Genomic DNA, 27,203 nt, shown 5'->3' on the forward strand with positions numbered 1-27,203 from the left:
ATAAACCTACAACAAGCCTACCTTTTATAACTGGGTGTTTAGTGCTAAACAGCCAGAACCACAGAGACAGTATTGTATGACCAAAGCATTTGATGCCAAAATTTGACGTTAAAGTAATGATTTGATTTCCTGCCCTGGTTTTGAAGGTCCGCTTTTTTTTTCCTTTTACATTTTACTTACTTGTTTCCCCTTTGAGATGCCTAAAAATACCTTCCCCAAACCTCACCAGAGCATACATAGATCAAAATGAAACAGAAAGCTCTTACATCAGTCATTTTTCATGCTGGAGTCTGTCACGGGGGGAATGACAGGAAAGTGGACCTCAGGGCATTAGGAACATCCTGCAGAGTCGTGTTCCGTGTCGTTTGTTTTAGTATTCCACAGTGAGACATTGACAACGCTCCACACAGAATTGACTAAATGCATTAAGTACTGGGTTTTGCATTGTCCTCACTTGATAAGTCTGCTCCACTGGTTTCATCAGATAGACTTGCTGCTACTGGCTTTTCCATGGTAGATTGGGTTATTGTACACACAGTTCATCAAATGGGATTGCTCTGTATAGTCAAATTGGTGATGGACAGATGGGCAGAATGCAGAGATTCATGAAAGAGCTGAGACTGATCCAGCTTCCCTGAAATCCAGAATGTTAAATTTGTAGACCCTGCACAATCTCTTGGTGCTATCTAGCCATTATCCCCATAGCATTTTTTTTTTTCTTTTTAAAGAACATCAGAAATTCCATTTATCACGGTGGGAAACATTTGGGATATGATACAGAAAATTTCTTCCTGGAGTCAACAGTTTCTAACAGGTCCTGTATTTTTTAAGAAATGGAATTTATTTAAATAATATTTAAGCTCGTGCCCATGCTGGCCAGGCAACTTTTTTCAATGGTGCTTTATTAGAAGTATTTTCACCTTGTCATTTTAAGAAAATAAAACTGGAAATTAAATATGGGTGGCATGATTGTACCCTCCTGATTCTCTCATTTTCCCACTCCTCTGTCCCTCTATAACTGTGCCATGCTGTTACACACCTGTCCACCTGAATGTCATTGAAATCATCTATTTTTGTTTGTTTGTTTTAGAAATATTTTCACTGGTTTTCTATGACTCCCTAAGCATTTCATGGAAACTAAGAGCCTGAATTATGAGAAAACTGTTTTGGATCAGTAGTCAGAAACGATGTAACCTTCTAGATGTTTTTACAGTTTCTCTGTCCAGGGGAGGATAGACTGATAGCAGATGTCTTCATTTTCCATATCAAAGCTCCATTGGTGACCTCATTTCTTTGGGAGTAACCAGTCATCTTATAGGCTTTATGCTTCTGAGCGCCTCACTTCCAAGATGCCACTGGCTTCAAAGCTCAGAAGAGGAATGGAATCGATACAGATTATCCTGGGAAGGACATGGGAAGTGGATATGAAGGTCTCCATCCAAGCAGTAGTAAAAAACCTTCCTTGAAAATATCCCTAGACATCAAAGGTAACTTAGAATCCAAGGCGAATAGTAATTAAATAGTCCAATGACCCTTTTCATAGCCTTGCAGTGATCTTGAGTCACACAGTGTTTCATAACTGAGGAAACCACTGATTTTGCTAGACAGTTTTTCTCTTTATAGCACTGTGGGCCCCTCTGACATAAAGATGAAAGTTAATCCTGGGTCTGATATATAGTTTTAAATATAAAGGCACAGTCTTTAAATGGACAGACGTAAGCACACAAGCCTAAAGCAAGGTCAAGCACAAGGTCACTATAATAGGAAAGATGAAAATAGTGCCAGTGTTCACAGACAAGTAACCATCAACATGACAGCAAATTCATCGGGGTCTACCAGTTTGCGTTCCATTTCCCGCTACCATGCAGGTGCACATCGTGGAAATACTGGTTTAACTACTAGTGTGTTACTGCCTCATTTATCTACATAACATTATTAACTAGAACATAATGCTTTCAAAGTTTAAGTTAATGTTATATATTATGTATAAATATATATATTCATAATGAGATATATGTAATAGATAGTACAAAATTTGGAGACTTAACAAATGCTCTAACCTTCTAGAGACAAAAGTCCTATCTTCTGTTTTCTTTTGTCTTTTTATTTCAAATTAGTGACCCATTGTTAAATCCAAATCCACTTTTACTGAAAAATACTGTACATGTGTAAAATGTTCAGTTGTTTTTTTGTAAAATATAGTAGAATGGTTGTAATTGATACTGGCCAAAATCAATGTTATTCCATATTTTATTTTTTCTATTAAATTAACCTAAGTTCCTGTTTATTTGATCTGTTCATACCCATGTGCAAACATCTCTGAAAGGGTGAGGTCATGAGCGACTTCTCTGTTTCCACCTAGAGGCTGAATATGAAGGAAGGGTAGACATGAATGGAGCGTTTAAACGGAGTTGGAAGAGAAAGGGTGAGCAGAGGTGGGAATTGAAAAGGAGGATGAAAGAAACAGCAGTGTAAGGAAGGGACAGGTTAGATTTGGGCATGAACATAGGTTAAATCTCACTGTTGGAAAGCTGTCTGTGAAAAAAATCTACACAAGTTTGGTGTGGTTGTTAGCACAGTGTACAGATGCTGGTCCACAGTGCAGGGTCCTCTGGGCCCGTTCTCTGATGGACTTCTGCACACCTACCCTTGTGTGTGCATAGGCATGGGAGCCACGGGCTGGGGGCAAGGAGGTGGCCACTGGAAAAGCCACTAAAGGAGAAGATGACTTTGTTCAATGTCCTGACATCTCATATTAAGTCAATGGATGCCTAAAAGCTGACTTTATTTCAAGTAAACCTCCAATGCATACCACAGGGTGAGACCAAACAGTTAGCTAAAAATGGTGAAGTATAGACTTTCTTGACCCCTGCTTGAGATGCTATCTAGAAGTTTCAATACCCTGCCTTTTGGGAAAAGAAATAAGAAATCAGCCAAAGCAGCAAACGAGTTCCAACTAGTTTTAAAGACCTGGGGATACAAAAAGGTATTTAAGGGAGAGCCTCTACTGTCATGAAGTTGCATTGTGGGGATGAAGGAAAATTAGTCGTATTGACCATTTACTACATGGTACCCAGGTGAGAATGTAGACTGTGCGTACGTACATACCGATGTAAATATATCCTCTGCTGGTTCTCAGAAGAGCCACGTAGACTTGAAACAAATTGGGATTATATACCCAGACTCATAATAATAAAATTTAACAGTAGAAACAGTAAGCAGTGAATCCTAAATCTCAAATAAGCGAGACAAATGAGTTGTTAATTTTAGAACAGGCAGAGCTTCCTTTTATTTGAACCAGTTGGGGTAAGTTTCCTAGAGTGAGTAAAACTAGACCTGGTCCTTGAAGCATGACCGAGGCTTACCTAGGCAGGTGGTTAAAGAGCAGAAGGAATGTTACCAGTGAACATGCTGCATAGGAGAAGTTCAGGGAAGCAAGACGTGTCTGTGGGTTTGATCTAAATTAGTTCATTGCTACATAGGACAGTGATTCACCATTTGATGGATCTACCATTTTACCCTTTGTATAAGAAAGACGTGCACACACATCCATAGAAGACCTTGCTAATTGTCTGTATCTATTTATCTATCTGCAGATCAGAATTTTCGTACTTTTTTTTTTTTTTTTTTTTGAGACTCACTCTGTCTCTCTGGGTAGAGTGCTGTGGCATCTTCATAGCTTGCGGCAACCTCAACTCTTCAGTTCAAGCAATCCTCATGCCTCAGCCTGAGGGTTTGAGGGGTTTTTTTTTTTCTATTTTTAGTAGAGACTGGGGTCTCCTTCTTGCTCAAGCAAGAGTTTGAGGAGTTTTTTTCCATTTTTAGTAGAGACCAGGGTCTCATTCTTGCTCAAACTGGTCTCAAACTCGTTAGGTCAAGCAATCCACCCACCTCAGCCTCTCAGAGTGCTGGGATAACAGGTGTGAGTCATCCTGCTCTTATTCACTTTTGACCCCAGTAATCAGCAGCTTCTTATCACACTACTAATCTTTTCTGTCAGATTCATCATTTCCCATTCAACAATCTACTCTTCACTTTAAGGAACATACCAGCCAAGTACTTGGTAGAGAAAGGGAAGTGATTGTTTTCGTAACTACTAAATTAAAGTTGCTAAGCCCAAGTAGCCAATACTTTGAGCACATCTGAGTATGAAAATATATAGCATTTTGTCCCCTCACATACAAAGAATGTCATGAAGCTAAATAGACATGCATTTTTTTTTTTTTTAAAGATAAAGTCACACTCTCCTGCCCAGGCTGGAGTGCACCAGTGTCTGTCTAACTCACAGTAACCTCAAACTCCTGAGCTCAAGCGATCATCTAGCCTTAGCCTCCTGAGTAGCAGGGACTAAGGTGCTACCACAACACGTAGCTTAGACGTGCATTCTTAACAGCTTCCACATTCTTTCATCCTTGCCCAAGGAGAGCAATGGCAGACAGCAGCATGGTGAATAGAAGGAGCATGTTAGAGGCAAGTTTAAACTATGCCCCAGCCAATTTGGTGTCCTTCTTTCCGTCCTTTAGCACAAAATGGTAGATAGTAGAGGGGGAACAAACACCATAGCTGCAGCTCAACCTCACCCACCCCAAGTGGGGCCCTTGGCCCTAAACTCACTATGTGTAGAGGACAGAAAGCATAGACTTCCTTCTCTTCTCTGGTCAAAATCCATTTCCAAATGTTATTTTTCTTGCAAATCCATAAAAGCTGAAATTCTCAGAATATTTCAGAGCCTTGGCATAACCAAGGTGGACTTAATTTCACTGTGGCTCATTGGAGCTACTTGGCACCTAGAAATCAGGCTATAATTCATATAATCATGTTGCCTCTTCATCTTAAGAGGTGAAGACCAGGCCCAGATTTAGTTTTTGAACAAGAAGGATGCAATTGTGTAGCGTCACTAAGTCTTAGCAAGCCAGAATATGACTTGTGAGAACCAGCACGTCATTCTCATGCTCCGCCTCTAAGGGACTTGGAAGAATACTCTGTGTTATGACTGAAGGATTTTCTTATAAGTTCTCCTCTCTAATCAGCCATCATTTGGATGTAACTGTGGTTTTTCTCACAGCCAGGTGTCAGACATCAGAAGATATTCTGCATCCCACTTCCTTGCGAAGTCCAGAAATATTCTCTAAGGCCCAAGTTGTAAGAACTTTAGATATATATTTTTTTTTAATTTTAGAAATGAATACATTATTTTAAGAATACTGTGTTTTAAGGTTCACTGAGTTTTACTTAAGTGGTCTTTTTTAATCTGGCCCATGCAAAAATCACATCTATAGAGATTAACGTTCTGATGCAAGATTCAGAGGGGTGTGGCTGAGACAAGCCCACAGCTTCAAGCTTCTGCACTGCACTGCCTCCTCTGTAAGAGTGCCAGAGAAGAAGCTGCATCACACATGCTGTGAGGCAGGAGTAAGAGCCCTTCCCCAAGTGAAGATAGAAAATATACTGTGTCCCTGGGCGTGGCTTTTTCTCATGAGCTCAAATGAATCACATTCATGAGTAAACATTAAGTCCCTGCCATATACCAAGTTCTGGGGCTTTTCTTGCCCTCTTCAAGTCTATAGTCTAATCTGAAAAATGGACCTAAAAACACATGGTTATCAGAAGAAGCTATATAAGTGCCTTCTAAGGGGCATAAAACACTGTTGGGAGTCCAGGGGAGCAACCTTTGCCAAGTAAGCTAAGATCCTTTGCCCTTGCAGTCACTATAAGCTCTCCAAGGGCATCCTAATATAGCATAAAATATTAGAAATAGAGCTGGCTCTAAAAGGTACAAATAAAACTGCAAAGGTCAAAGTCAAGTCATATGTTAATTACCTACAAAACACAATGTTTCAAGCTAGTCAATTGCAACTCACTTGTACACAGTTATGTCTTTGACTTAACAGCTGGGACATGTCAGCAATGCACTGCCAGGCAATTCTACCCTTGTAAGGACATCAGAGAGTACGTTCCGCAGCCCACCACACGCCCACACCTACATGGGATAGCCTCCTAGGCCACAAAGCTATACAGCAGGTTACTATCCTGGATTCTACAGGCAATTGTGACACAATGGTAAATGTGCATGTAAACATAGAAAAAGCAAGGTAGAGAGATACGGTGTAATCTTATGGGATCACCATTGTGTATGCAATTCATCATTATCCAAAATGTTACGCAGCACATGACTGTAATTAAATTTAATGGAGGATGAAGGTGAATTTTAATGTTCAGTGCAGAGGTTGGAGAATCTAGGATCTGTGGGGATCTTAATACAGCCCTGCAAAGAAGGGAGACATTCACTGTTCACTCCAAGCAGGGAGCGGTCAGGGAGGTCACTAGGGTCAGGGGTGGAGTCCCATATGGAGGCAATAATGTTTGGTACCTTCCTGGGTCCTGGCTACTGCTCTTTGCCTTCTATTCTGTCTCTCCAGGGAGATCTAATTCAATCCTATGGTTTTAAATGCCATCTATATGCCGATACCTCTTAAGATGTATATATTCCTGGTCTCTTCCCTCAAGATTCACACCTGCAAATTCAATTAACCACATGACATTTTCCTTGAGACATCTCGTAGGCCTCTTAAAATGTACATGTCCAAAATAGACTTCAGACATCCCAGGCCCTGGCCATCTCTATTACCACATCTCTCCTATCACAGTGAATGGCCTTACAGTTGCTCCACTCAGCTGCTCAAAGTTCCCCTTTTTTCCTCCCCCAAATCCAGTCTAACCAATTTATCAGCAAAATCTCATCAACTTTATTCACAAAATATATCTCTAAAGATCTACTTCTGCCCACTCCATACCTGTAAACCTATAAACTCCAAACCAACAGTCTCACCCTCTTGGACCACTGTCTGAGCCTCTGAGCTGACACCTGCATTCTCCTTCATGTCTCCACTTTTTTTCTTTTTTCTCTCACTACCCCAGTTTATTCTCTACACAACATAGTATCATTACAGCTATGAAATTAGATTCTGTCTATTTACTCAGAACAAAATGTCCTGACGGTAGCTCACATCTGTAATCCCAGCTACAGGAGGGTGAGGAGGGACAGATTACATCTGTAATCCCAGCTACAGGAGGGTGCTTACAGGAGAGAGAGCAGAGAAAATTGCTTGAGGCCAGGAGTTCAAGACCAGCCTGGGCAATATAGAGAGACCCATGTCTAACGGTAATAATAATAATAAATCTGAACTCCTTACCTGAGATCTTTCTTTATTCACCTCAAGCTACCTTTCCCTGTCCCTCCCATCTTCTAGTCATACCAACTCTCTCTTTGTCCTTTAGACAAAATAGCTTGTTTGTACCTCTAGAGCCCTGCCCTTCATATGGCTGGCTTCTTCTCCTCCCACAGGTCTTAGCTCAAAAATAACTTTTCCTCCAGATCAGCTCTGTCTGCCACCCACCCCACACCTGCCCACCTTTTTGTGTCTTTCCATAGCACTTGCCACAACATGAGATTCTGTGTGTGGTTCAGTGACTCGTGTGTTGTCAGCCAGCTCCCTGAGAGCTGGGGCTTTGCCATCTCGTTCACAGCTGTGTCTTATATGTCCAGCACAGGGCCGTGCTTAACACATATTTGTGGATGAAGGAATAAAAAGACATCAGATAAAAGTGATATTTGACCTGAGTCTTAAAGGTTAGGCAAAAATTTGTAAATCAAATAAGGCTGGGATATCTAAGGAGTCTTGAGAAAGAGAGAGAACCTGTAGAAAGGCACAAAGCCAGGTGAAAGGCTTATGGACAAAGAAGGCAGGAGTCCCAGGCAGGGAGTAGGCAGCTGAGCCAAGGAGGAGGAGACCCATGAGCCCAACTTGCAAAGAACCCTTTACTGGACTGTTGCCCTTCCTCCACCGTCTTGTCAGCAGAGTCATCAACCTCTTTCAGAGAAGCTAATGGACTTGCCCAAGGACACCATCAAGTCAACTCTTGGCCTCCTGCCAACATATTTAGGAAGCATTCCTTCAGACAGAATGCTGAGGAGGTTGCCTATGCTTCAGTCCCAGGGATTGATGGCTACACTGAGCTGGCTAAATAAAAAGACAGGGTGCTAAGCAGAGCTCCGCTATCAGATGAGCTCACAGCTTCTGTTCACTGGGATGGCCATGGTCAGAGCATTTGGCAAAGCCTGTTTTTTAAGACTGGATCTGGGGCCATAGACCTGCTTTCTTTTCCTCTTAAGAGAATGCTCCCTTGCCCTCTAAACTGTCATCACCAGAGAAGAGTAAAAGGCAAGAAAGTGATATGCTAGCACCTCCCTTCCTAACAATGATAACAATAGTAATAACTCCCATATGTGGAACATAACTTCCTATATCCTAAGCTAAGTGCTTTCTGTTGGTTAATTCATTCAATACTTCTAATAGCCTGATTTTATCCCCTTTCTACAAAAGAGGAAGCAGCTGAGCTAAATTCCTATGGTACTCCAGTGGTAGACAGGAGGTGTGGGATTGATTTAATCTGATAGCAGTGCATCAAGAAGGAGAAATAGAAGAGTGAAATATATAACTATCCTGTCAAAACTAGCATCAAGTCATGACCATGGAGTATATATCAGGTTTATACGTTGTTCTCAGGTCCCAGGCACATGTTTTCTGTTATTAATAGAGCAACATCCACCCAGTGTCCACCCACAACTGTGGCCACATGGTTCTTTATGTGCACAAGGTAGGAGTCAGCCAGGTACAGTAGCTCACACCTGCAGTCCTAGCACTTCAAAAGGTTGAAGCAGGAGGGCTTGAGGCCAGGAGTTCAAGGTCAGCCTGAGCAAAATGGGCAAAACTAGGCTGTACAAAAAAAGGGGGGGTCTCTTCATCTGTAACCTTTGTAATAAGCCAATAAAGAAAAGTAACCCTAGGGAGCAGAGCAACATGGTGGACCAGAAGGATCATTCACCTGAGCTCTCCTAGATGACTGGGGAAAAAGAGAGAACCAAGCCATATCTGGCACAAGGACCTTACCCAGAGTCATAGCTCAGGGAGCACAGCAAGGAGGTGGTGAGCTGGCTACACCATATAATCTGGGGCAGTGGCAATCCGATGAATTAGGCAAGTGATTGTGACCAGTTGGGACAGGCTACCCCCACAGAGGACAGGGATAAGAAGAAGCCTTTCCAGAGTTTTCAATTATTGGGGGAAGCTGTGCATTGAGTGGAAAGCTTGAAAGAGTGGGCAGACTTAAGCAGTATACAGCAACCAGAATGCTGATGGAGTGGATTTGCCAGAGGTTTGGTGGCTGGTGAGGCAGCCATACTGAGAAGGTCTTGGCGGCCAGGGGCTGCCATTGTAGGAAGGTCATGAGAAGATCTTAGCAGGGGCCTAAAGCACAGCCTTCTTGGGATCAGATCTCCACTCTTGGGACAGGTTGAGGGATTCCCACACTCCATAGAAACTAGAGTCAGGGGCCACTGTGAGACCTGCCCTTGAAGGATTCTTGTGATCTTTAAAATCCCAACCGGGCAGGGTCTGAATGCTGAGGAAACAATCAGGCAATCACTGAAAGCATAAGGGCCATAGAGGTTATTGACTGTGTTCTCTGTCTCCTAAAAAAAAAAACCTACAGAGCCATCTGGTGTTCCAGTGACATATTGCCACATACTATCATCAAGAGAAAAGATTTCTATTTGAAGCAGAGGAGGCAGTGAGAAGTAAAAAGGAGGACAAGGAGGGGAGGTGAACAAGGAGAAAGAACATATGAGGAGGAACCAATAGAAAAATTCAGACAAAGTGAAAAACCAAAACAGAGGAACTCCCCCAAGGGACCATGAGGCAGCTATTACAGAAGATTCCACCTATAAAGAATGAATGGACTTGACAAAAAGGGAATTTAAAATATGGATGATAAATAAAATAAAAGAAATGAAAGAGAAAATGGAAAGACAGAACCAAAAGTTGGACAAGAGATATGTAGAATAATAGAAAGGATATGGCAGAGCTTAAAGAAGTGAAGGAGACAATTAGGGAATGGAAAGATGCAGTAGAAAGTATCAAAAATAGGTTAGACCAGCAGTTCTCAACCTGTGGGTTGCAACCCCTTTGTAACAATGAAAAACATCCTGCATATCAGATATTTACACTGTGATTCATAACAGTAGCAAAATTACAGTTATGAAGTAGCAACAGAAATAATTTTATGGTTGGGGGTCACCACAACATTAGGAACTGTATTAAAGGGTCACAGCATTGGGAAGGTTGAGAACCACTGGGTTAGACAATGGAGAAGAAAGAACCTCAGTGCTACAGGTTTTCAAGTTAACCCAGGTAGTTAAAGAGGCAGAAAAGAAGACAGAGAAAGCAGAATAGGCACTTAGAGAACTACAAGACTCTATGAAGTGTTCAAACATACAAATAATAGGGATTCCTGAAGGGAAAGAAGATTGTCCCAAAGGAATGGAAGCCCTACTGGAGACTATCATAAATGAAAACTTCCCAAGTTTTACTAAAGACCCCAACACACTCCTTTCAGATGGATATTGAACCCCAGGTCATCTCAACTCAAACAGAGCCTCGGCAAGACACATTATAATGAATCTTTCCAAAGTCAAGATGAAGGAAAAAATTCTGCAAGCAGCCAGAAGTAAGCACTGACTGAACTAAAAAGGCAGAGCCATTAGGATGACAGCAGACTTTTTAACTGAAACCTTCCAAGCCAGTAGAGCATGGTCATCCATCTTTAACATTCTTAAACAAAACAATTTTCAGCCCACAATTCTGTACCCTGCTAAACTAAGCCTCAAAATTGATGGAGAAATCAAATCTTTTGTGGATATACAAGCACTGAGGAAATTTGGCATAACAAGACCAGCTCTATGGGGAAATACTAAGATCTGTTCTCAACACTGATCACCACAATGGAGCACCAGCAAAATAAACACCCAGAAGCTGAAGGTCAAAACTTAACTTCCAAAATGGTGTAAAGGATAAAATTACACAATGGACTTTCACAAAATAAGATGAATAGAACTCCACCACACTTACCAATTCTCTCACTAAATGTCAATGTATTGAATTCACCACTGAAGAGACACAGGTTAGCTGACTGGATTTAAAAAAAAAAAAAAAAAAGCACAAGCCATTCATATGCTATCTCCAGGAGACACATCTAGCCTCGAAGGACAAATCAAGACTCAGGGTTAAGGGATGGAAAATAGTATTCCAAACAAATGGAAATCAGAAGAAAGGAAGGGTTGCGATCTTATTTTCAGATACAAGTGGATTTAAAGCAACTAAAGTTAAGAAAGACAAAGATGGACATGTTATACTTGTCAAAGGAACAATACAACAAGAAGACATTTCAATTTTAAATATTTATACACCCAACTTAAATGCTCCCAGATTTATGAAACAGACCTTGATGTGTCTGAGCAATATGATATCCCACAACACCATAATAGTTGGGGACTTTAATACTCCTCCAAAATAACTAGACAGATCCTCAACATAGAAACTAAACAAAGACACAAAGGACTTAAATGCAAACCTAGGACAAATGGTGATTAATAGACATATACGGAACACATCATCCCAAAGCTAAAGAATATACATTTTTCTCATTGGCCCATGGTACATACTGTAAAATCAACCACATCCTACAGTACAAATTAAACTTCACCAAAATTAAAAGAATAGAAATTATACCTTGTATCTTCTTAAACCACAGGCAATAAAGGTAGAACTCAACTCCAATAAAAATGTTCATCCTCACACAAAAACTTGGAAATTAAACAACCTTGTGCTTAATGGTAGTTGGGCTCAGGAAGAGATAAAAGAGGAAATCATTAAATTCCTCAAACATAACAACAATGAAGACGAGGTAGCAAAACTTGTAGAATACAGCAAAAGCAGTCTTAAGAGGGAAATTTATTACATTAGATGCCTACATTTAAAAACAGAAAGAGGCACATCAACAAACTCATGAACCATCTTATGGAATCGGAAAAAAGAAGAACAATCTAATCCCAAACCCAGCAGAAGAAAAGAAATAACAAAAATTAAATCAGAGATTAATGAAACTGAAAACAAAAGAATTATTCAGAAAATTAATGAAAGTGCATGGACATGGTGACTCATGCCTATAATCTCAGCACTCTAGGAGGTCAAAGCAGGTGGATCACCTGAGCTCACAAGTTCAAGACCAGCCTAAACTAGAGGTAGAACCTGTCTCTAAAAATAGCTGGGTGTTGTGGTAGGAGCCTGTAGTCCCAGCTCCTTGGGATGCTGAGGAAGTTGCTTGAGCCCAAGAGTCTGAGGTTGCTGTGAGCTATGATGCAATAGCACACTACAAAGGGCAAAAAGTGAGACTCTGTCTCAAAAAAAAGAAAGAAAGAAAGAAAACTAATGAAATAAAAAGTTGATTTTTTTAAAAAGTAAATAAAATCAATAAAACTTTGGCCAGATTAACCAAAAATAGAAAAGTAAAATTGCTAATAACCTCAATGAGAAACAATAAAAGGGAAACAACCGATGCCATAGAGACACAGGATCTTCTCTGAGTACTATAAGAAACTCTAAGCCCAGAAATTTGACAATGTGGAGGAAATGGACTACTACCAGGAATCACACCCTTTCCCTAGACTTAAAAGAAATAGATCTCTTGAACAGAACAATTTCAAGAACTGAGGTCAAAAAAATATTAAAAAAATCTCCCAACAAAAAAAATGCCTTGGTCCAGATGGCTTTACACCAGAATTCTATCAAACCTTCAAAGAAGAGCTTATTCCCATACTGCAGAAATTATTCCAAAAAAATTGAGAAGGAAGGAAGCTTCCCCAACACTTTCTATGAAGCAAACATCACCTTCATACCAAAACCAAGAAAAGACCCAACTAAAAAGGACAATTTCAGACCCATTTCACTAATAAATATAATGAATATAGATGCCAAAATTCACAGTAAAATCCTAGCCAAAAGATTACAGCTACAAAATAAAAAAATCATTCAACACGATTAAGTAGGTTTCATCCCAGGAACACAAGACTGGTTTAACATACACAGGTCCATAAATGTAATTCACCATATCAACAGAAGCAAAAACAAAGACCATATGATACTCGCAATAGATACAGGAAAAGCATTCAATAAAATCAAGCATCCTTTTCTAATTAGAACACTGAAGAATATAGGCATAGGTGGCACATTTCTTAATCTGATTGAAGCCATTGACAACAAACCCACAGCTAATATTATTCTGAATCTAGTAAAACTGAAAGCTTTACCACTTAGAACTAGAACCAGACAAGGTTGTCCTCTATCACCACTACTATTCAACATAGTGCTTAAAGTTCTAGCCAATACAATCAGGCAAGGGAAGGAAATAAAGGGCATCCAATTGGGTGCAGAGGAGGTCAAACTCTTACTCTTTGTTAACGATATGATCGTATACTTGGAGAACCCCAAAAATTCAACCATAAGATTCCTTGAATTCATCAAAAAATACAACAGTGTCTCAAGATATAAAATCAATGTCCACAAATCAGTATCCTTTGTATATGCCAAAAACAGCCAAGATGAAAAGTTAATCAAAGACACAATTCCCTTCACTGTAGCTTAAAAAAAAAAAAAGAAAGAAATACCTAGGAATATACATAACAAAAGAGATAAAGGACTTTTACAAAGAAAATTATGAAACCTTATGAAATAAATAGCAAAAGATATTAACAAATGGAAGACCATTCCATTAAAATGCCATCATACTTCCAAGCTATGGAAAAAAATAATTCTTCATTTTATGTTAAACCAGAAGAAACCCCATATAGCCAAGTAGTAAAAACAAAGCTGGGGTATCACCCTATCAAACTTGCAGCTATATTACAAGGCCATAGTGATCAAAACAGCATTAGATTAGCCCAAAAATAGAGACAATGATGTTTGGAACCAAAGAGAAAAACATCAAATGAAACTAACATCTTATAGCCACCTGATCTTTGATGAACCATATCCTGGGTGAAGAACATATGCTGGGGAAAAGAATCCCTATTCAGTAGATGGTGCTGGGAGAACTGGATAACCACCTGCAAAAGACCGAAACTGGACTCACACCTCTCACCACTTACAAACATTGATTCAAAATGGATAAAAGATTTAAATCTAAGGCAAGAAACAATAAAAATCCTTGAAGAAAGTGTATAGAAAACACTTGAAGCCAGGGGAAAGATTTTATGAGAAGACATATGTGGCAATTGCAACAACAACAAAAATAAACAAATGGGACTTAACAAAACTGAATAGCTTCTGTGTAGCTAAGGAAAAAACAACCTTCAGAAGGGGAAAAGATATTTGCATATTGTAAATTGGACAAAAACTTGATAACTGGGATTTATAGAGAACTCAAATTAATCAAAACCCAACAATCCCATATATCACTAGGCAAGAGACATGAATAGAACCTTCTCTGAAGAAGACAGATGAATGGCTAAAAACCATATGAAAAAATGCTCATTATCCCTATTCATCAGAGAAATGCAAATGAAAACTACCCTGAGCTATCTCCTAACCCCAGTGAGAATGGCCCACATCACAGTCTCAAAGCTGCAGATGTGAAGAGAAGGGAACACTTTTACATGGCTGGTAGGACTGCAAACTAATACAGCCTTTTTGAAAGGAAGTATAGAGAATCTTCAAAGAACTCAAATAAGAATTCCCATTTGATCCTGCAATCCTATTATTAGGCATCTACCCAGAAGAAAAAAAATCCTTTTATCATAAGGACATTTGTACTAGACTGTTTATTGCAGCTCAATTTACAATCTCCAAAATGTGGAAATAGCCTAAATGCCCACCAACCTAGGAATGGATTAACAAACTGTGGTATATGTATACCATAAAATACTATTCAGCCACTAAAAAAGATGGAGACTTTACATCTTTTGTATTAACCTGGATGGAGATGGAAGACATTCTTCTTAGTAAAGTATCACAAGAATGGATAAGCAAGAATCCAATGTATTCTAATATGAAGGCAGTAGATGAGCTAATACAAGGCGGGGAGGCCAGAGCAATGAGCACGTGGGGAGCGGGGAGTTCAAGAACAAGGCAGGAATCAAAATCATTATGAGAATTAGTGCCCATTAGCCATATGGGTAAAATCAGTATAGACCTATGGCCAATAGACCGTGGATATTATTAAAAAAAAAAAAAAAAAGGAGATGATGCCTTCTTTTTTCTTTGTTCAGAAGTCATTATTTGCCTTCTTTACCTCTAGTCAAAATGAGGAAGAAATAAAATAGAAATATTGGGAACATTGGAGTAAATATTAGAATGCTGAAAGTTACCACATAATACACATTCTGTAAGTTCCTTTGATAAATCAGCTAAAACATCAATTCCTTCAGGCGATTATTAAACAGTATTTCTTGCCATCAGAATCATAATGACTATAATATACTAAAAGCTAACCTACCAAGAAGATATAAGGTTTTTTTTATAAGTAGGTATGTGATGTTTAATTGACTTATGTTATGAGAAAAGCCACAAATATAGCAGAAGCTAGAAGTCACCTGGACATCTTCTCTCTTCTTCCCATCCTAGATCTGACCAATTACCAGGTCAACACAATTGCATTTCCAAAATCTGTCTGAGAGCCATTTTCCATTCTTCACTGCTACTGACCACATCCTAGTCCACAGCACCCCCAATCAAGCTACTCCTCACCCGCGCTGTTGGGACATCTCCCAGTCAGCCTCACTGAATGCCCCCATGTGTCCACAGGCTTGCGTCTTCACCTTCTTCCCCATCCATTCATCTCAGCAGCCAGATGAAGCTTTTTGTAAAAAAAAAAAAATCAAAGCTCAGCATGAGACTCTACCCTACTGTGGCTTCCCATTTCCTTAAATAAAGTTGAAATTCCTTCCATGACTAGAAGGCCATGGTCAACCTGACCCACCCTACCTGTCTAAACTCATGCTATTCTCTCCCTCCCTGAGTATTTTCCAGTCTTACTGATTCTTCCTGATTCTTCTATTCTGCCCTGCACCCTAGAACATTCCCACATGCCATTCCCCTTACTTGACATCCCCTTCTCTCAACTTCAGTTGTGTCTCCCTCTCTCTTTCTCCTTCTGTTCCCTGCATCTTTTCCAGCCACCCTGGCCTTCCTTCAGCCCCTCACATTAGCTAAGCCTCATCTCACTGGACGGACCCTCGGCAGACATGGTGGCTGGTTAGCTCCCCCCTCAGACTGTGGAGTCTCAAGTTCACATTTGCTTTTGTGATCCCTTGACTGATGGCTATTTCTCACTCCAGACTGTAAGAAGGAGGGCAAGAATTTCATTTACTATTTCTTATCATTGTATCCCCCATATTTAGTAGTTACTGGCACAAGTACTGCCTCAGTAAATAGTTTTTGAATAAATGAAGGAAAATACTGTTTCATTTGAAGAGGCAGAACAAGTAGGTTGTTGGTGTGTCTTTTTTCTTTTTTTTTTTTTTGAGACAGAGTCTCACTTGGCCAGAATACCATGGCCTGAGCGTAGCTCACAGCAATCTCAAACTCCTGGGCTCAAGTAATCTTTCTGTCCAGAATAGCTGGGATTACAAGCAACCGCCTCAATACCCAGCTAATTTTTCTATTTTTAGTAGAGAAGGGATCTCGCTTTGCTCAGGCTGGTCTGAAACTCCCGACCTTAAGTAGTCTCCCACCTTTTCCTCCCAGAGTACTGGGATCGTAGGCCTGAGCCACCCATTCCCGGCTCGATGTTGGTGCTTCTGTTGGTTTGACTCCTACTTGGGGTGAAGGAGAGTGAAGACTAAACTATATCAGATCAAAAATAGCAACTGACTGGATGGCTAACAGCTGGGTGTATACAACCTTTGTGGGCATGTTGAGGATCATGTTGGAAGTAGCCGAGCACAGAAGGAAGCAGAAGCTGGTGCATAAAGGTGTCCTTTTAACTACACTGCCAGTCTAGGGGTTAGATAAAAACCAAGAGATGAAAAATCATCTTTCCACACTCTCACCTCTCGATACCTATTATTGCAACCTAGAAACATTTATCTTCAGATTTCTCTCCACCAAAATATATACACATTAGTTTGCGACTATCCCACTACTAGGTTGGCCCTTGTTGTCCTTTATCCTTAATCAACCCACCATCTCCTGCTGCCAGCTCTGTGGGAGAAAGACACGATGATCCAGAGCAGGAGAATGAAGAACCGCCTATGTTGTTCCCACAGAGGGCGGCGCGAGGGCGTGGGGAGACATTCGCGGACCAGAGAGGGCCCCTCGGGGGTGGACTGGGGCAATTTGACTTCTGATGTGTATGCCAGAAAAGACACTGACTAATAGATCTATCGTCCAGGAATGTCCAAGCTGACAAATCCTCTGTGAGGCCAGCAGAATATGGGGGCGTGAAACCCTCCCCCAGAACCTAACGCAGGCCCTGCTCCATGCTGTGATACATTGGGTTTCTAAACACTAATGGTTCATTTCTCTCTCCCATAAGCTCTAAAAATATGGGCACCATATCCAGCACTGAGAGGTCCAGAGATAGGCAGGTGCCTTAAAACTGTAGCTTAATCTGGTGGTTGTCAACAGAGTCATCAGTCTCCTTATGTTGTCTCCGGCTAATTACCAGACAACTCTAAAATGGAACAAAGATGTTGTTTATCCTTATCTTACTAAGTGTTTCATATCAGACTCACTGTCCAGGCTGTCAGCAGAATTTCTGACTCTGTGCTGGATCCCTCCTCCTCCTCTTTCCTAAGCCTTCTAGCACAACGCTTACCCTTCTGGATGGCCAATCTGGGAATATCCTTGCAATATGCACACTGACCACTTTCTACAGCTGGCGCTAAACAAGGGCTCAGAGCAACAAGCAGCCTGAGCCTGGGCTGAGATGAAGAATGTCCTTCCAAAAGACGCTAAGAAGACCTACAGAAGCAGTGGCTCCATTTAAGCGAGCATCGGAATCACCAGGATAGCCTGTGCAAACAGAGTCCTCTCTGCCACTCCCAACTCAGAACTTCTGACCCAGTAGGTCCAAGTTGGAACCTGAGGATTTTATGTCTCTAATAAACTCCCAGTTGATGTCAATGCTGCTTGTCCCACCTTGAGAACCACCGACACTGATGTTAGGCACACAGACCTGAAGCACAGACTAGGGATTAGACTAGAGAAACCTAAGTTCAAGTCCCAGCTCAGCCACTTGCCATGTAACCTTGGATAAATTATTTAATATCTGTAATTCTCACTTTCCTCACCTATAGAGAGCAAGTAATGACAGCTCTGATGTTGAGAATTATAAACCAGATGATGCATGTGGGCGCATGTGAGGCACCCCCTCTCCTGGAAGACAGAGCCCTCCCCCTGGGTGCAGGTTCCACTCTCCCTGGCAGGGCGGCTGTAGGAACTTTTGGGAGGTAGGCAAGACTCAGCCAGTTCAGTCTCTGGGTGACTCTCTCCGGAGTGTCTTCTCTCTATGGACAACGCTCAGATGAGTGTCCGGGTGACTTGTGACATAGGGTGTCCCACATAGCTTTTTGTCCTGAGACCAGGAGGTTAACTCGTCCACAACCATACAGATAATAACAACAGAGCTCAAAGTTAAAACAATGCAACTCTCTCATACTGGCTTGCCTTTGTAATCTTGCTGCATTAGTTTCCGGGGCTGCTCTAACAGAGAACTTTAATTTGACACTTTAAAACAATACATATTTATTCTCCTATAATTCTATAGGTTGGTAGTTGGCAATGGGTCTCACCAGGTCAAAATGAAGGTTTCAATAGGATCACCCTTCCAGAAGGGCCAGGGAGAATCTGTTTCATGTCTTCCCAGCCTCTAGAGCTGCCTTCCTGGCATTCCTGGGCTCCTGGTGCCCTCCTCATCTTCAGAATCAGTGATAGCACCTGTAAATCTCTCACTCTGCTGAGATCTTTACATCACTTTCTCATGCAGTAACATTTCCTTCTATTTCCCTTTTATAAGAACATTTATGTTTACAATGCACCGCCCATCCCCCTAAGCCAGAAAGATGTCTCTATCTCCAGCTCTTTAACTTAATCACATCTGCAAAAATCCCTTTTGCCACATAAAGTAATATTTGCAGGGATGAGGACCAGGATGTCTTTGGGGGATCATTATTCACCCTATCACACTTGGATAGATTGTCTAACTCTCTGAACAATGATTTTTTCATCAGTGAAGTAGAAATAATAATATATCCTCATGGGAAGTTGCTGCGTGGCACATACCAGTTCACTGCAGAAACGTCCACTGGATGGTTACAGGCTTCCTGCTGTATGCTTGTGTCTACCTTACATCAGTGTATTAACTCTATTTACTCTCTTATCTTTGTTTTTCAAATTATTATGAGGGTACAGACGATAAAGTTACAATGTCTGCATTTATTGGGTAAGGTCCCTGTTGTAGTTGTGCCTATCACCCAGGAGGTGTGCCACATACCCTTACATTGTGTCCACTGGGTGGGAACACACCAATTCCCTTCACGCCTCCCCTCAGTCCCTCTCTCCTCCCCCTAACTTTTATGAAGCACTTACTATATGCTAAGTGCTGTAGGCACAGAATATCATATGATGAGGAACAGAACATACTTCCTCCCTTTACAGACTACATACTTTAATAAAGACAGATGGGGGAGAGAAACCCCAGATGCATTAACATGTGCTTTGAGAAGAAACACGGTACCAAGACTCTCAGGGAGTGTAAGGGAGCAGGTTGTCAGTCCCCTGGCCAGGAGGTAGGAGGAAGGACAGAGCTGGAGACAGAAGGCTGCAAAGGGACAGGGATAAGAAGGTCTCCCTGTGGGAGCCTTGGATGCTGGCTTAGTCCATTTTCTGATGCTGTAACAGAATGCCACAGACTGGTGATTTATGAACAATAGAAGTTTGTTTGGTCCATAGTTCTGGAGTCGGAGAAGTCCAAGACTGGTCTGCTGAGGGTCTTCTTGCTGCATCATAAGCTGCCAAGAGACATCACACAGTGACAATGTGTGTGTGCACACGAGAGAGAAATGGGAGAGCCCACTCCCACAATAACTAACCCATTCCTGCAATAATGGCATCCATTGGCTCCTAAGGCAGAGCCCTCATGACTTAATCACTTCTTAAAAGGCCCACCTCTTAATACCATCACAATTAAATTCCTGTGTGAGTTGGGGAGGGGGGCGTTCAAACCACAGCAGGTGCCAAGGGCTGGGGCAGCTGAGAGAGGTGACTAACAATGCCAAGAGGGGTCTGATTGTCATGACCCTGAGTGCCACGCAAAAAAGTCTGGATCCAATTGCTCTAGGAGCCACTGGAAAGCGTAAAGAAGCCCTTCTCAATATCCCATCCCCTGCAGGGGTCCAGAGCTCCTGGCAGGAAACCCTGAAAGCCTGTTCTCCTTATAAATATTTAAATACCACATTCACAGAAAGTTCTCTGTGAAGAGGCAGTGGTTTCCTTAAGTGCGTCTTGCCTAGCTTTGTCATTGAGACCCTTTGTGATTTATACGTTCAGAATTTTATTTTTAGAGCCTCTTGTTACAGGGAGCCATCATCTCCCTTAGAAGCTCTGTCAATCCCATTTTTAAATCATTTGCTCTTAAAAATATTCTTGTACCCCAGATTCTACTTAACCCCCTAATCTTTGCAGTTCTTTTTATACAAGAAGTTTCAAAAGGCAAATTCAATATATTAACTGCTAGTGTGCTCTAGGCAGAGCACAATGATTCTGATTGCTCGTGCAGTATTTTTTTCCAATCTGGGTGGTTCTGCTGAAAAATGATGTGATGGTAACAATGATACACATATGAATTTAGCTGAAAGTGTTTGCCTTCCTGGATGTGTAGTCCCTGATCTGTTTCATCCCTCCACTTTTCTTCCTGAAACTTAGCACCCCTCTCCAATACACTTTTGTCAACTGATATCATTCTCTCCATGAACTTCAGTAAATTGGCAGTGAACTTCTGTGCTGGAAAGACATTTTACATTCAGAACTGGATTCACAGCAGGCAATCTGCCTGGGGAACACATGTCTAGGAAAGCAGTCATTTTTAACTAAGGGTATTTCAAGCCTGGATAGAATAGGGCTGGTGTGCTCTGAAGCCACAAATGTCTAGCCTACTGGAAGCAAAATTACTATATGGCATGTTGGTAATTAACCTTGTCAACTAACTTTCAGAACAACTCCAGTGTAATACCCACACCCTCGCCTTGGGATCTATTGCTGTGATTTCTGGATCCTATTATCTCCTATTGCAACCTGCATTCCCATCACGACCCCTTACCAGCACTCTCTGATCTGCTTGCCCTGTTCAACTTTTTGGCTTGTAGTATTTAGTTGCCTCTAACCATACTAAAATTTAGTAGGCTGTTGTGTTTATGGTTTGCTATATATCTCCTGTGTTACAATGTAAGCTCTACCAGGAAGAGGTCTGTTTTGCCTGCTGGTATATTGTACCCCACAGACCTAGAATAGTGCCTGCTATGCAGAAGAAGTTCCCTATCTATATGTTGAATGAATTAACAAATGCCTTTACATGAACCTTTCAGCTGTCAGGTAACTGGTTTTTGCATCCCTACATCCTAATGAACTCATTTATTTACCAAACTGTTCAGATCATTTTATCTGTTCATTTTGTCTGTTCACAAGTAGTTGTCTCGATCACAGGAAATTATTCATGACTTTAAAAAAGCAATTAGTCCCGTGGAGAAGACACATATGTGCAGAATCACCTGTTGATATGTAGAATAAATTAAAATATGTACCAACTACTACAGAGCACAGTAAAAAGTCAATGCACCTGCATAATGAGGTCACAGGAAAGATTCAAGGACTGCTTCACAGAGGAGGCTACTTTGAGTTGTAAAGAATGAGTAGAAGGTCATCGGAAAAAGGAGTAGGCAGGATCTTCTAAGTGGGAGAAGGCACTATGGGCTTGGAGACTCGGAAGTGTTTTAGAAAGCACAGAGCATGGGAATTTGTCTTTGCTGGTCTTCCCAGAAGCTGACCTTGAGATAGAGATTCAAGCGCAAGATGATTTTTTTTTTTGGAGGAGGGGGAGGTGAAAGAAATTGCCAGTAGAGCAGGAGAGTAAGCTAGGGAAAGGAAGGCAGCCAATGAAAGAAGGAAGGAAGGCTTATGTTTTCACACCAGCTACTGGAGGGTACTAGGGGGAACTGGAGTTCTGTGCCAAGGGGAAACTCTGCACAACAGTGTATAACACAGGCAGAGCTGTTTCACTGGGGGGACAATAGAGCTGCACTATTCATATACTAAATCCCTGCTATTGGTTGAGGACAACTCCTAGGGCTCAATTCCCTCATTCTGTGTGCCTGATAGAGCAGCCTTTCCAGGCTAGAGAAAGCCCCAGGCTAGTACAAGCAGATGCTCCCCCTGGACAGTGGTTTTTGCACACCATGAGTCCAAGGGATATATTCAGGGCACCAGAAGAGCCAGCTACAGTTGTCAAGAAGCACAGCAGGGAATAAGGCTAGAATTTGCAGCAAAGGTGAGATTTTAAAGGCCCTTGTGTATCATTCCTTAGAGCTTTATTCTGTAATGAGGGAGCAACACTGGATGATTTTAGGTAGGAGAGTGGGCACATAAATTTGAATTTGAGGCCAGGTGCAATGGCTTGCACCTGTAATCCTAGCACTCAGAGAGCCTGAGGCAAGAGCGTCTCTTGAGCTCAGGAGTTTGAGACTAGCCTGAGCAATTGTGAGTACCTGTCTCTACTGAAAATAGAAAAAATAACCGGTCATCGTGATACATGCCTGTAAACCCAGCTACTTGGGAGGCTGGGGCAAGAGGATTGCTTGAGCCCAGGAGTTTGAGGCTGCTGTGAACTACGATGATACCACTGCACTCTACCCTGGGTGACAGAGTGAGATTCTGTCTCCAAAAAAACCCAAAAACTGAATTTGAGAAAGACCATTCTGGCTGTAGAGTGATGGGCAGAAGGGCAGATCACGAGCCCAGGAGACCAATTAGGAAGGTAAGTTCCCATGTGGGAGAGGAATGATTGGACGAATCATTGGTGGTGCTTGAGGAGGATGAGCATCATGAGGGGGACAAACGGCTGGAACAGAGACATGTCTCAGAGATAGAACTGATGGAAATCACAGGGATCAGATGAGAGGAGAGGCCTAAGATGACTGCTGCCCCTGGCTTCCCTGAGCTGATGCTGGGGCCACTCACCTAGATAGGCAGCACAGGAGGGGTGTCCGGACTGGGCAAGATGATACAGGTCTCGTTGAACATGGTAAAGCACCCAGTGGAGAATCTGGTGGATGTAACATTGATAATGAACTCAAGAGAAAGATCTGGACTGAGAACTGTTAGAGATCACCACTCTATAGAAGATAAGGAGACCAGAGAAGCCGAAGAAATCCCAGAATACAAAACTAGAAATTTGCCGTGTGGGATGAGTGAGTTAGATGTCACTAGCCACATCCCCCTACTGTCTAGTCCTTTGCCAGCCTAGAGATGACATAGCCTCTATTATCCCTGGGTAATGTTTGCCATGTTTCTCTTTACATCTTCCCAAAATGATTACTTTTCTCCCTTTGCCTAGCTGGGTATGGAGCATGAACAAGACCAATTGTGTGATATGGGGCAAGCCGTATAAACTCTAATTATCAGCTTCTTCATCTGTTACAGTGAAGAAGATCAGCTTGTATGACAGTCAATCAAAGAACCTTTCGTGGGAGACTTTGCAAAGTTCAATCTCTTTCTCTCACTCCTGACCACAAAAGATATCAAACTCACGCTCTTGCTTTAAAGCAGTCGTTCTCAACCTTCATAATGCCACCGCCCTTTAATACAGTTCCTGTGGGTCACGACCCACAGGTTGAGAACCACTGCCTTAAAGGCACTCCTCAGATACTCCCCAGTACAGCCCACATGTACCTTCCCTCTCCTAGCTCTGTGCCTTGGACCTGCTAAGACCAGCCCATCTCTCCCCTGAGACTTGGTAACTGATTGAAAAGCAGCTGCCCATCTTTCAGAATAGTCACAAAATCCAAGTCACTGAAACCACTGTGATGAGAGCCCTTTGTAACAACTTACCTTCCTTCCATGTGGGTTATATGCTGAGTGTCTTCAGAGCACAGCTCTTCTGCCAAACACTTCTGCTGGCCAAGGACAGGACGGCCCTCCTCAGGAATGCGTAGGTGATGACATTTCTTTCACCATTTGGGCATCTAAACATGATACTCTATCTGGCACAATGAATTGAGCTCCCAATTGTTTATGGCATGGCTCTGGGCAGAATGGGCTGTGAACGCCTGCACTGTATTTTACTCCATCAACTCTTATTATGTGTGTGTCAGAGAGAGAACACAGCCGTCCAACACTGAGCAGGCCCAAAATACGGCCACTGTTAAAATACTGCCTGTGGCAAGTGCAGGAACGCACAGAGCTATGCCAAGAGTTGTGTGGTTTCAAAACATCTGCCTGATGGCCCTGACCAGCTTCCCTTACATCCTGGGGTCCTGGCAGTGCTACTGTCACTTCTACACTCAGCCAAGTCCACATCCATTGATTTGACTGCTCTCTCCACTCGTCTCCCCTATGCCCACAGTAATCATTTATCAATAACAATAGTATTGATTCATCATTTATTATATTCCAAGCAAACTCTGTGCTATGTGCTTTAAAATACTTTATCAAACTTAGTCATGATTACAACATGATTAGGGCTCTATTTACCTTATTTTGTAGCTATGGAAATGAGGGTTAGAGATGTTAAATAGCTAATCCAAAAAGTCACATGGCTAGGAAGCAGCAGAGCTGGGATGGGGCTCTGGCTTTGGCTGCCCCAGCCTGTTTGATATTCCTTCCCATGGTGCCCTAATAATCTTATCTGCCCCTCCTTTATGCGGCATCCTGAAGTTTCCAGTTATGGGTTACGTTGTCACAAATTGTATCATTTAATCCTCCAAATGGACCAGAGAACGAGGCAGGACATGTGTCATCCCCATTTCCACAGAGGTAATGAAGACTCACAGAGTTTCGCTGACTTGCTCAGAGCTACGCGTCTGAGCCTTGAACTCGAGCCTTCTAACTCTTTTCACTGTTCCCACAAATACCCTATCTTTCCTCAGAGCAGCTGCTGTTTCTTTTGAAGTGACCAACATATGAAATTCCCAAAGAGGCCCATTTTGGCCTATTACAACAGTAATAGTAATTCAAGTAGTCAGAATTTTTCAAAACTGGAAGAGGATGTGAAGGGTTCTCCTTCCCTTTCAAACCCTGGGCAGTCTCTGAGCTAGAAAATCATCAGAGGAATTCAGCCAGTCCTTAGGGGAAGGGAACAGGAGATGAGCTCTGAGACCCTTCCATCCTTGAGAGCGGATGACTGTTTTCTAGGGGCTGCCCAGAAACCGTTTTCACCATTTGGGTTGCTGTAGTTCAGTTCCTTCCCACCTGACTTACTGCAGCCGTCTCCTGGTTGACTCCTTGGACTGTGTCCAGCATTTCACCCCGTCTCCCTTGACAGGGGTCATCTTCCCCCAGAATCGTGCCTATCATAGACTTCACCTCTTCTGGCCAACCACACCGATTTGATACACTTCTGTCTGATATTTCTTTCATTCACTGTCTGCATGCTCTGTCCAAAGGCACTTATTTTCCCTAAACCCAGTTCCACTTCTGCCAACTCAGTCCTGCACCTGCTTCAGAGACCATACTTCTTCTAGCCTTTGATCTGTTGCTTTCCTTGGTTCTCTCTCCTTAAATGTTCTCCACTTTCCCTTTTTCCCACCTAACTACATCCATCCTTTCAGGCCCAAGCCAATCTTATCTCAGTTCAACAAACACAAAATTTTAATGAATTCCTCCTAAAGAACACAAAACAAGTCTAGGAAACAATCTACCACTCATGCAACGAGGCCATGGGGACCCAAAAATAAACAAGAAAAGGCCCTGTCTTCGGGGAGGAGCGTAATTAGAACCAGCTGCTCTGGGAAACCCTTGTGTGTTGAACACTTGATTCTACACTGGCTCATGTTTTTGGTATTTTATGCAAGCTGATTCTGTTTGTCCCACAAAGCGTAGACCCTAAGCCTTCTGCCATCCTGCCCCCAGAGAATGGTAGGCAAGCAGATAGTTATGGGTTACATGAATGAGAGCCTAGGATTGCGTGTTTTGACTTTATCCGCACGTTTACTCATACACACACATGTGCATGCGGCCCCCTAATTATTTGACTATAGCATATTGGGTGGAGAATGGCATTTGAAGGTAAAATCCTTTCTGCAATATTTTCTGAGAAAGAGGTGTAGCAACACCCTGGTTAGAGAAGAGTTTGAGGTCTGACCTCTTCAGTTTAACTCACAGCTCTGTCAACAGCTGAGTGACCTGACAGGTCACTTAATGTCTCATTGCCTCATCTTTTTAAACAAAAAAAAAAAAAAAAATGAGGATGATAAAAAACAGAAGTACACAGTACCCTCCTCCTACAGAGTTCCTATAGTAAGGACTAAGTGAGCTGATACGTGTAGGGCACTCAGGGCCATTCCTAGCATATGCTAATCTCCAAATAACTGTTAGCCATCCTTATTATTACAAATCCAATGACTTTGGACAGATTGGTAAAATTTCCTGAGCCTCACTTCCTTCATCTGTCAGATGAGCAATGCTGACCTCCAGAAGAACACTCGAGAATTAAATGTAAAATACATCAAGAAAGCTTTTTCTAGGAAAAGGCCCCTTATCTGTGACCCAAGGCCTGGATTTATAACCCCCAAACACCACAATTACATCTTCCTCCCATCACTGCTCCTTTAGCTGTTTTGTAAGTTTATCACTGATGCTACCGTAGTAAGCCAGTTGTTTTTATTCCATGTTGGCCTCCTACAAATTCATCTTTAGAAAATTACAACCTAAATTACACTAGATAATTGCAGAAGCAATTATGCAAGTGCCCTGAGCCCATGGGCGGCTTTTCCACAACACATCCCTGCCCGTTTTGGCAAACTGTGAACAGCAGAGAGAGAAGAATTGGCCCTGTCCAGGAAGATTTGGGGCCCCAGGCACATCACACTGTGTAAAATCTGGTTAAGATAAATATCAAGAGCAGCCTTGAAAGCAAAAAGGAGTCAAAGCAGGTCAGACAGCAGCCAGAGGGAGTTTGGGAGGGGGAGGAGGGCCTGAGTCACCAGCCCTGCCCAGAGGATGGCTGGAACTCAGTTTCCAGGGAGCAGCAGGCTTCCTGAGTCCCCGAGCTGGGCTCTGACTCCCCTGAAGGCTGCAGACCTAAGCCACAGACTGGACTCT

General features: G+C 42.1%; 1 protein-coding gene across 1 annotated transcript in view; it reads left to right on the plus strand.

Moving 5' to 3' along the window:
• The window catches only part of PCSK5 (proprotein convertase subtilisin/kexin type 5), a 430,298-nt gene that overhangs the window by 287,772 nt on the left and 115,323 nt on the right, over positions 1-27,203 (plus strand). The gene's annotated exons all lie outside the window — the stretch shown is intronic.

Source organism: Otolemur garnettii, unplaced genomic scaffold (assembly GCF_000181295.1).
Source record: "Otolemur garnettii isolate 467f Iridium unplaced genomic scaffold, OtoGar3 scaffold00006, whole genome shotgun sequence".
NCBI lineage: Eukaryota > Metazoa > Chordata > Mammalia > Primates > Galagidae > Otolemur > Otolemur garnettii.